A 9,774-nucleotide genomic window follows, 5' to 3' on the forward strand; every position below is an offset into this window, starting at 1 on the left:
GGTAAAGGAGCATTCACGAAATACACATGAACGGGGGGAAAATGAGCATGTAGGTTTGGTGAAATTCCACAGTGCAGAGTTACCAGAAAAAACATGAATTAAAAGTACAGTGGCTAGCTGGCCAGATTTTCTGCGGAGACAGTGAGGGAAAGGGGATGGTGTAAACGGGTAAAGAGCTCCGGGTGGGCCTTCCTTGCAGAATAGCGCATTCTGCAAAAGGATCCCAGGAGCGCAGCACTTGACAAAAAAAGCTTTCAGGCCCTCCGGCTCTCTTAGGAGTCTGGGAGGAGGCGGGGCTTCTCGGAGGGGCAGGTACCGGGGGGTGGGGGCTGAGTCGTTCGCAGCAGCTCTGTGGTACCCGACAAGGGGCAGGGCCATGCTAGGGGCGGAGCTGCGCAGGCGGTCGCCAATGTGCGTGCAGGCGAGGGGGCGGAGCTGTCCCTAGGCAGCTCAGGTGGGGCCTTGGCTGTGGCGGAGGAGTCATCGAGAGCCCAGCCCCTGAGGGGAGACTGAAGGCGGGGCGCGGCGGAACAGGGCGGAGTGGGACGCGACTGCTGTTGGCCAGCGGCTCCAGGCCTCGCGTCCACCTGTCCGCCAGCTCGTGCTGCGGTCGGTCCGCGGGGCCCGCGCCGGCCCGGGCCCATGGCGGCGTCGGGGGCTCTGTCTGCGGCGGTGGCAGCAGCGGCCCTGTCGGGCGTGGCAGTGCGGCTGGCGCGCTCAGCCGCGATCCGCGGCTCCTACGGTGCCTTCTGAAAGGGGCTCACGCGCACGTTGATCGCCTTCTTCGACCTGGCCTGGCGTCTGCGCAGGAACTTCCCCTATTTCTACATCGTGGCCTCGGTGATGCTCAACGTGCGCCTGCAGGTGAGGATCGAGTGAACGCCCGCTACCACCTTCGCCCGGCCGCGACGGCAGGGGCATCAGCATGAAGGATCACTGGGCCGGGGGCCGCCGGGACGCTCCGGGGGGCGAGGAAGGAGCGGATCAGGCCTCCGGGCCCTAGACCTCCGCGGAGGACGCAACCACCGAGCCCCGGCTCTGGCCAGCCACTTCGCGGCCGGTGACGAACTGCACTGAAACTCTCAAAACGGGCCCTTTGCATCGAACTCGAGAAAATTATCTGAGTGCAGCCGACCTGTTGCCTCACTTTGGCCGAAGCGGGGAGCAGAAGGAAGAAATTCTTCAGTAGGAACATGAATGACTGACCCCGACCGAAAAGGTAGGAGGCCAGAGGTTGGCCTTGCGGGCTGGAGGGAGGTGGTGGCCATGACATCTAGATGTCCAGGCTGCCGGGTGGCTTGGGGAGACGAGGAAGGGACCTGAGGAAACCAGCCTGGAAAGCTGCCTGGCCGAGAGCAGGCAAGGCAGGGTGCATGCAGGCCCTCTGGACTCCCTTGTCATATATCCAAGATGGGGATGAGGGGCAGCTGCCTGGGCATCTCCGAGGGTCAGCCCATCACCTTGGCCCACGGCCCCGGTAGTGTCACCTGAACACAGGGGAATAGAGGGAAATGGCCCAGGAGAGGCCCAGAAAGCCCTGGAAGAGAGCGGATGCTGGCCCCCTTGTCCTCCACCCCTCGAGAGGCAGCCTGGACGGATGGTTGTGTTCTTGGCCCAAGCCCAGGTCTGTCTCTTTCTCAGCCCTTCACAAGACTTCCTCCTGGCAGGTCTCTGGGACTGCTCTCTGCCTGCTCCTGCTGTCTCTCTTGCTCCTCTCCACCCTCCAAAGCTTTGCATCAGGGGACAGGGAAGAGGGAAATACGTGTTCCTCCCAGCCCTGCCCCATCTCAGCCACGCTCCCTCCACCTCCTATCAGTGCCCTCCTGGTGCCACAGAATGCGCTGCCCCAGTCCTGGACAGCCTCCAGCAGCCCCTGTGTCCCAAAGGATTTGGGAAAGTGGGGGTCTCCTTGAGTGGAGGGCAGCTGTCAGGCTGGGATGGGAGAGCAGATGGAGAAGAGGCTTGTAGGGTAGGCGACAGTTGGGGAGACAGGGACGTCTTTGGGTGAGGAGGAAACTCTCAAGTCCCCATGTTTTTCTTGCAAGAACTGGTGTTATAGAAGGTGAACTGCCCCCTCTGTGGTCAAGAGAATCAAATCCCTGCCTGGGGCACCCCTGACCCTAGAGTTGCCTGGGGAGCGCCCGAGAGAAGGGCCTGACCCCTCGAGGAGAGGCAGGGCCTTCCAGGTGGAGAGCCCAAGGGGAGGGGTGGCCTGGTGATCCAGTACTGGCATGAGGGAGGAAGGATGGAGCTAGAGACACTCTGGTGGAGCTCTGTTCTCCCCATCTGCTGGGCTCTGGGAAGGGAGACATTTGCCCTTGTCACATAGATCAGAAGTGGGGGAGCTGAACCTGCCTCCGGGCCTGAATTCCCCACCTGCCCCCCAGTCTCTGGGAGACCTGGCACAGTGGGATGGGGGAAGGGAGCACAGGCTCCCAAGGGACCTAGAGAGAAAGGCCCGTGGCAGGGAAGGTGGGGTGTATGGCAAGTCACAGGGAAGAACCAGGGGACAGTCTAAGCTGAGATGGTCACAGGAGCGATGAGTCCCAGAACCCCTGGGGAGCAAGGTATTCACACACAGTCAGGCCTCCCCACCCCAACCCAAGCCCCATGCAAGGCTTAACCAGAGGTTCCTTGGTGTTGAGTGGCACAGGTCTCTCAGTATGGGTGGGGGTGTCGGCTGGCTCCTGGGGCCGAGTGTAATAGGAGGCAAGGGATACAAGTGGCTGGGGTGGAGCTGAGACCCACGCATGACCCCATGTCTCTGTCTCCAGGCTGCCCCTCCTGCTAGGATCACACAGGAGCATCTGCTCTGGATGGGCCTGCAGCGGTCCTGGCTGTGCTGCTGACTGGTGCACCAGGAGCGGCACTGAGGGGAGCCGGGAGAGGCCCTGGCCCTCACCCCCATCCCACATCCACATCTGCCCCCTCACTGATTGCTTGCGGTCCTGGTCCTCAGTTCCTGGGACTAAGAACCACAGCAGCCTGGTTGCCCCTGGGACAGAGGGGCTGAGCCTCACACCATGTACCCTTCTCAGCCGCCCAGGGCCCGGCTGAAGAGCTCTGCCTGCCTCACCCCGAGGCCTGAGGCTGCACCCAGGCTACCACATGCCCCCCGCAGATTCCCAGAGATGGAAGGGCGCTGATGGCTTCCTCCCTTGTGCCAAGTTGCCTGGAAACCCCTGGTCCTGGTGGCCCCTTCTCCACCCCAACTGTGTCCCTCCAGGACCACTTCCGGGAGACTGCCAGCCTTTGGACTGCATCCCTGGAGTTCTGAGAGACTGTGACTTGGGCTGCAGGGGAGGAGAGGAGCGGAGGACCAGGGGCCTCCTTGGGGCTGATGCGTAAATGTGCCCTTTTCAAGTTTGGATCTCACCCTCTGGGTGACTGGATCCCCAGCTGCAGCCCCTTCCTGGGCCAGCCTGAGAGGACCTGGGGAGGGCACTAGGGAGTGTCTTTACTTAATATGTGTGTGCCTGTGTGAGAATGGATGTGTGAGCGCACATGTTGAGTGCATGTGTGAGTGTGGGGTGTGTGTGGGCATGTATGTGCGAGTATGTATGCACATGCATGAGGGCTTGAGTGTGTGAGTGTGTGAGGGGGTGTGTGGATGAGTGTGTGGGTATGAGTACAGATGCATGAATGCACAGATGTTTGTGTGTGAATGTGCGGATGTGAGTGTGTGTGTGTGAATACACGTGTCAGTGTGCATTTGTGAATGGGTGTGTGTCTGTGCACAAGTGTGTGATTGCTTGTGTACACACGAGTGACTATGCGCTGCAGAGGGTGCAGAGCTGTTTAGCTGGTGTGCAGTGCAGGACGGGCTCCCTGTCCTTCCCGGGCTCGTGGCTCTGTTGGAGCTGCCTGGGCCCTGGGAGGCTGCTTCCCAAAGTGGATAAAGTATGTTGGAGATTCAGGGGCCCCGGGCTCAGAGACCCCTCGTCACCTTCAGAGAATCCCCACTCCTTGTGGGGCTCTGGCTGGGGCTGTCCGCCCCCAAAGATGTTGGCCGTGGGAGGGGCGGGGATACGTCCTCAGCACGTGTTCCTGCCACTGCTCTTCTTACCGTTTTGATCTCGAGTCGTTCGCTGCTTCTGCTCTCCCGTCTCTTCCTCATCTCCCGACTGGGCCCCTGCTGCTCTCTTTGCACTTTATTTGCAGTCTGGTTTTCAGGCAGTGGAGCTTACACACAATCACTGACTTGAATAAGACCACTGTTCCTTTTCTGTGTGTGATGAACTCTGCACCAGTCAGCGCAGTCTGGTCAGAGAAATGTTCTTGTTTCCAGTGTTGTCACATCTTGTGTCTGTCTAAGTTAATAAAAAATATTCTTTGAATTGAATAAAATGAAAACTGGAGGCCTCTTGTTTCTGGTGTGGTGCCCCCTTGGAGGAGAGGGGCTAGGGGTGAGCTCACCCTACTCTGGTGGCCAGAAGCTGGGGTAGGGGAGCATCCTGAGGGCTATAAGTGGGTAGGGTCATGGCAGGGATGGTGGCCTGTTCAGAAGATGCTCTGAGACAGGACTTGACTTGGAGCGCTGCTCCCATGATGAGAAGTCAGCAGCACAGGCCTGGCCTAAGATGTAGCGAGTGTCCCAGTTTGTCCCATTCACAAACTATTTGAATAACCAGACAGCTAAGTGTTTTCTTTATTTTAAAGCCTGGTGTTAGAAAGCACTTAATTCAGTTGAACCCCAAGGATGGGCTGGGGTAGGTGAGGTGAAATGGACCGTCTGCAGATCATTTTGTGTCACCCGGAGGCCCCTCTGCAGCAGCAGGTGGCAGGGACCCATCGCTTCCCTGGCAGCCAGGTTGGTGCCCAGGTTTGAAGAAGATCAACGTTGGGGACCAGAGACCAGCTTCCCTTCCCTCCACCTTAGACTCAAGCTGTCCCATCACAGGGCCCGGGGTGGGGACTCCGAGACTGCTGCAGAGGGAGCGGGGGTGGTGGTCAGAGGCTGTGGGAGGGAGGCCTGCAGAGAAGCACAGCACCCACCTCAGAGGAAGGAAGGTAGGGCCCTCTTCTGCGCACAGAAACAGAAACGTCAGGTCGTGGGGTGGCTAAGACCTGTGCTTAAGCAGAGTCCCACGACAGGACCAAGGCTCTGAGCTACTGGCAGATCTTAAGGCCTGGCCCTGACATTCCCTGAGGGTCCTGTCACCCCACTGGAGGGACTCATTCTCTGCTCCCCATCCTCCCTGTCTGCCTCCTGACTCTGCCCACCCTTAGACCAGGATCCAGCTCAGACCCTACCTCCACACCTGCATTCACCTACCCAGGCAGGGAGGAAGAGCACACAGCCTCCCCAGCCCTTATCTGGGCACCCTCGGCCGCCCCAAGAGATGATTGTCTGCTCTCCCTCCTTAGCCTCAGCCTCTGGTCTCAGCCAGACCTCTCCTGCTGTGTCTTCCTGCCACCTCCTGCTCTGCTCCTTCACTTCCACCACCCTGAGCTAAGGGCTGACTCAGCATCTGGGCCCAGGCACAGCCTGTGGCTTCTGGTCCAGTGTTCTCGCTGCCTCTGGGTCTCCTTCTTGGCACCCATGATTTTCCTGGGCCTGAGGCTGCTTCTGAGCCTGCACCCTGCACCCCGTCCAGCTCTCAGCTCCCTGCACCCACTTGCCCAGCCCCTCCAGGGAGGCCCATTCCAGCCCTTCTGCTGCCCCCCACACCCAACCAGGCAGGAGGAAGATGCCCAGACAGTGCCTACCCATGAAAGCCAGCATGGTGGGGCTTCCCTTCTGGCCAGAGCGCCTCCTGGGGCCTATGACCGACTTTCCCAACCTCCACAAACAGTAGGCCTCCATGGGCCACAGCTCCCCACCAAGGCACTGGGTATCCCCCCCAACCCTGCGCACTCAGAGACAATCTCACTCCCCACTGCCCCACTGACAGTGGCAGAAGCCCCTGATTATCTTGAGGCTGTGTTCCACCTCAGCACTGGGAACCAGACTGAACCTGGGAGCCTCTGCCTCTTCTGCAGAGCAGTCCCCAAGGCTACCTCAGGCCAGCTTCTCCCTTGCCTGGTCACCAAGCCTTTCTCGAGGCTTCCCTCAGTGGCTGCCATGACAGCCCTCCCTCTCTGTGGCCACCACAGGGTCCATCTGCAGCAACCGCCATGCTCATCCACCCACAACATCCCTTACCCAGAAATCCGAGGTCTTCTCAGGAATCCCTCCTTCCCCTGCCTCCCACACCCCAATTTATGCCACACATCCCCTGTAGCTCATTAACATTCACCCTGATAATGGGGTCACAGTGGCACCCAGAGGGCCTCAGGGAAGGTGATTCTTCAGAGACCCTGAGCCGCTCATTTGGCAAGACATATTTCCTGGGCTCCTCTCCATGCCCGACCCCAAAGTAGGCCCTGAGCACTGAACCCATGGACCAGACAGAGGAGCCCACACAGACCATGTGAGAGCATAATAGGTGCAGGGCTCATGGGAGGGTTCAGTCAGGAGGAATGCGACCCCTCGTGTACCCAGGAAGTAATCTGGGGTGTCATTGCTATGGCCAGCTCCAGGTCCAAGGTTAACTCAGAGCAGCCTGGCCACCCGGACCAGCAGAGCCATAGGTTCCCGGGAGCCGGTGAGGCATTCCACTCGTGACAAAGGTCATGAGGAAGGAGGCTCGGTATACGCAAAGGCGGGATCGAGCCTCAGGAGTCCCCCCGGATATTCTTGAGCATCTACCCCAAAAAAACCAGAGTCTGCCTACTTTATTGCTTTGTGCTCTCACCTCTGACTTTACTGGGGGGCTGTCCCCCACCACCATCTCGCTCTCTCTGTCAAAGAGTTAACTTACAGCTCCAATTAATAAAATTCCTGGGCAATTAGGAGTGTTTAAATCCAAACCCCTCAGATGGCTCTCTAACTCGCCTGACAAGTTTACCCGGACTCCTACAGCTATGCAAAGGATTGTTTACAGTCTCCCAGCCTTGAGAGGCACGGGAAGCTTAAGATATTCAAATAGCTTAGAGCCTCTCAGAGAGTTAGAAACTGTCAGAATAAAACTAGTAAAAGATTTCATTGATGAGTCAATGCCTGCTGCCAAGTTTTCACATCCCCTGAATTGTATCCTTGGATATGTATTAATTAATAGTTGGTATGTAGAAAAAATATGTAGTGGCCTTGGTGTTAGTAACTTTAGACCCTTAAAGTAATAAATTCTTTCCTTTGTTGTAAACCGATTACACATTCGCCCTATAGGAATGCAATTTTATCTTCGGAAGATGGTGCCAAACCTTAAAATAATTACTCTTAGAGAAAATAAGTCTTTGTTGATAAGTCCTTGTCAAGAGTCATAAAATGTTAATAGGCCTTCTGGCCAGAAGATGATGTAAATCACCTAAACCATTTGTATACGATACATTTGCAGGAAAGAAACCCTGGTTTTTGATAAGGATCAAAAACTGCTGACTTTGCATCCCCTATTATCCTCTATGTGTAACTTAGGGTATAAAAACCCCTGTTGAAAATAAAGCTATGGGCCTTGCTCACCAACGCTTGGTCTCCCCATGTCATTCTTCCCTTTAACTTCTGGCTGAAGTCTCGATCTGGAGCGCGGATATCCTCTGCGACCATTTATTTGCCTGGGCTTCTAAGACCCACTCGAGAAGGTGTCTAAGGTGGGGCACCTTCCGCTATTCGAGAGAGCGCCTGCGGCCTCCGTGGTCAGAGCTAACCTGGTGTCACCGGTTATATTGATTTTCCGCGTAAACCAAGCTACTCAGCCTCTTTTCTCCACTGAATTTTCCGACTGAGCTATGCTCATTCTATTACTCTTTATATCTCTAATTAGCTTATAAATAGTCGCCTAGGCCGTCTCTCCTTCGAATACCCTGGATCAGCCGGGGCTGGACCCCGGCAATAGGTGACTTTCCCAGTTCCCAGAGACTGGCAGCCAAAGATTGCATTTTTACATGGTGCAGATTAAAAAGAAATGTCAGGACACATGTGGCAGGAATTCCAATGAATGCCCCAGATACAACTGGAAGGTAATTCCATCGATGTTCTCGAGGCAATTTTTTTGGAAAGTCTTATCGAAAGTTGTTTCCAGGTGAATACCACGGCAGATCGGAGCACTTTTTAAAGCATTTTTTATTCAGATGTTGTGCACATCCTTAACCCAGACCCCGTGGAGTGTTCTCCATCCTGCTTTTCCTACCTCTCTCTACAACAGGGTTTTGCACCCAGGAGTACAGAGGGCAGAGCCCCAGCCCAGGAATGAAAGGCCGGGTGGGTTCCAGCTCCACAGATCACCAGCTCTGGGCATGTGGGCATGGCACCGTGCCTCCCTGCACCCGTTTCCTGGCCTACAGGCACAGTAGTGCAGGCCCCAGGGAAGCAACTTCTCAGTTCTCTTTGATGTTTTGAGACCAGTAGACTATTTTCTCTATGTTTCTGTTTTCTCATTTTCTATGACTTCATGATGATGGCAAATCTCCATGTACATGCCACCTGCGAAATACTGCAGTTTGACCTTGCCTTGCCGGGCGCCCTTTCTGCAAGGTCAAATTTAACAGAAAGCCAGTCTCTGTCACCCTGGGAATCCCAGTTATATGGCTAAAGCAGAGGCTCTACAACCTCATCTTGGCACCATTCCTCCCACTCCCTTTCTGTGCCCCAAGACCTCTCTTCTCATCCCCTTAGCATCTATGTCTTTTTTTTAGAAATGTCTGTTTAGCTTTTCTGCCCATTTTTTTCATTTTTTTATATTGAGTTTCCTGATCTGTTTGTATATTTTGGAAATTAAACACTTGATAAATTAGGAGTATGGTATTAACGTATACACACCGCTGCTGCTGCTAAGTCACTTCAGTCGTGTCCGACTCTGTGCGACCCCATAGATGGCAGCCCACCAGGCCCCGCTGTCCCTGGGATTCTCTAGGCAAGAACACTGGAGTGGGTTGCCATTTCCTCCTCCAATGCATGAAAGTGAAAAGTGAAAGCGAAGTCGCTCAGTCGTGTCCGACTCTTCGTGACCCCATGGACTGCAGCCTACTAGGCTCCTCCGTCCATGGGATTTTCCAGGCAAGAGTACTGGAGTGGGATGCCATCGCCTTCTCCCGTATACACACTACTATATATAAAATAAACAAGGATTTACTGTAAAGCATAGGCAACGATGTTCACTATTTTCTAATAACTCAGAAAAATTTTAAAAAGAATATACGTATATAAAACCGAATCACTTTGCTGTGCTCCTAAAACTAACATAATATTGTATATCAGCTGTACTTCAATTTAAAAAACAAAACAGACTGTATATGCATGACTGTTTCTGTCAATGAAGTTCTTGGTCACACAATACCCACAGGGTTTTCTGATATAGTTCAAGGGATCCATCAGCTCTGGCCAGCCTTGGACTGGAGCATGGAGCCTTCACCAAGTTTTGGCAGAATTTGCTTTCTGTAATGAACAAACCGTGAGGACGAGATATACAGGTTTTCAAGTTATAGGAGGTGCAAGATCTTGAGCAAATAAGAATCTATGAACTGACTATGTGCTTCAGATTTCTATGCACACCACAAGATTTGCAAGTACATCTGGGATGCAGGGTACCCCCTTAAGTCACCAGGGACTTTTCAGAACACCAGCAGTACTGGAAATTGTCATTACCTCTTATACACCAGGCACGTGGTGCTTGGAGCAGACTTGGGAGGGGAAACTAGCTGGGTTCGAACCCAGACTCTTGAGCGGAGTCACTTTGGCCAGGTCCTTCAGACTCTCTGGGCTTCCCTGGTGGCTGAGTGGTAAAGAATCTGCTTGAAACC

General features: G+C 54.9%; 1 pseudogene; it reads left to right on the forward strand.

Annotated features, from left to right (window-relative positions):
- Positions 1–412: 412 nt before the first annotated feature.
- Positions 413–7,501, forward strand: LOC139181370 (small integral membrane protein 10-like protein 2A; annotated as a pseudogene).
- Positions 7,502–9,774: the final 2,273 nt, after the last annotated feature.

The sequence above is a fragment of the Bos indicus genome, chromosome X (assembly GCF_029378745.1).
Source record: "Bos indicus isolate NIAB-ARS_2022 breed Sahiwal x Tharparkar chromosome X, NIAB-ARS_B.indTharparkar_mat_pri_1.0, whole genome shotgun sequence".
NCBI lineage: Eukaryota > Metazoa > Chordata > Mammalia > Artiodactyla > Bovidae > Bos > Bos indicus.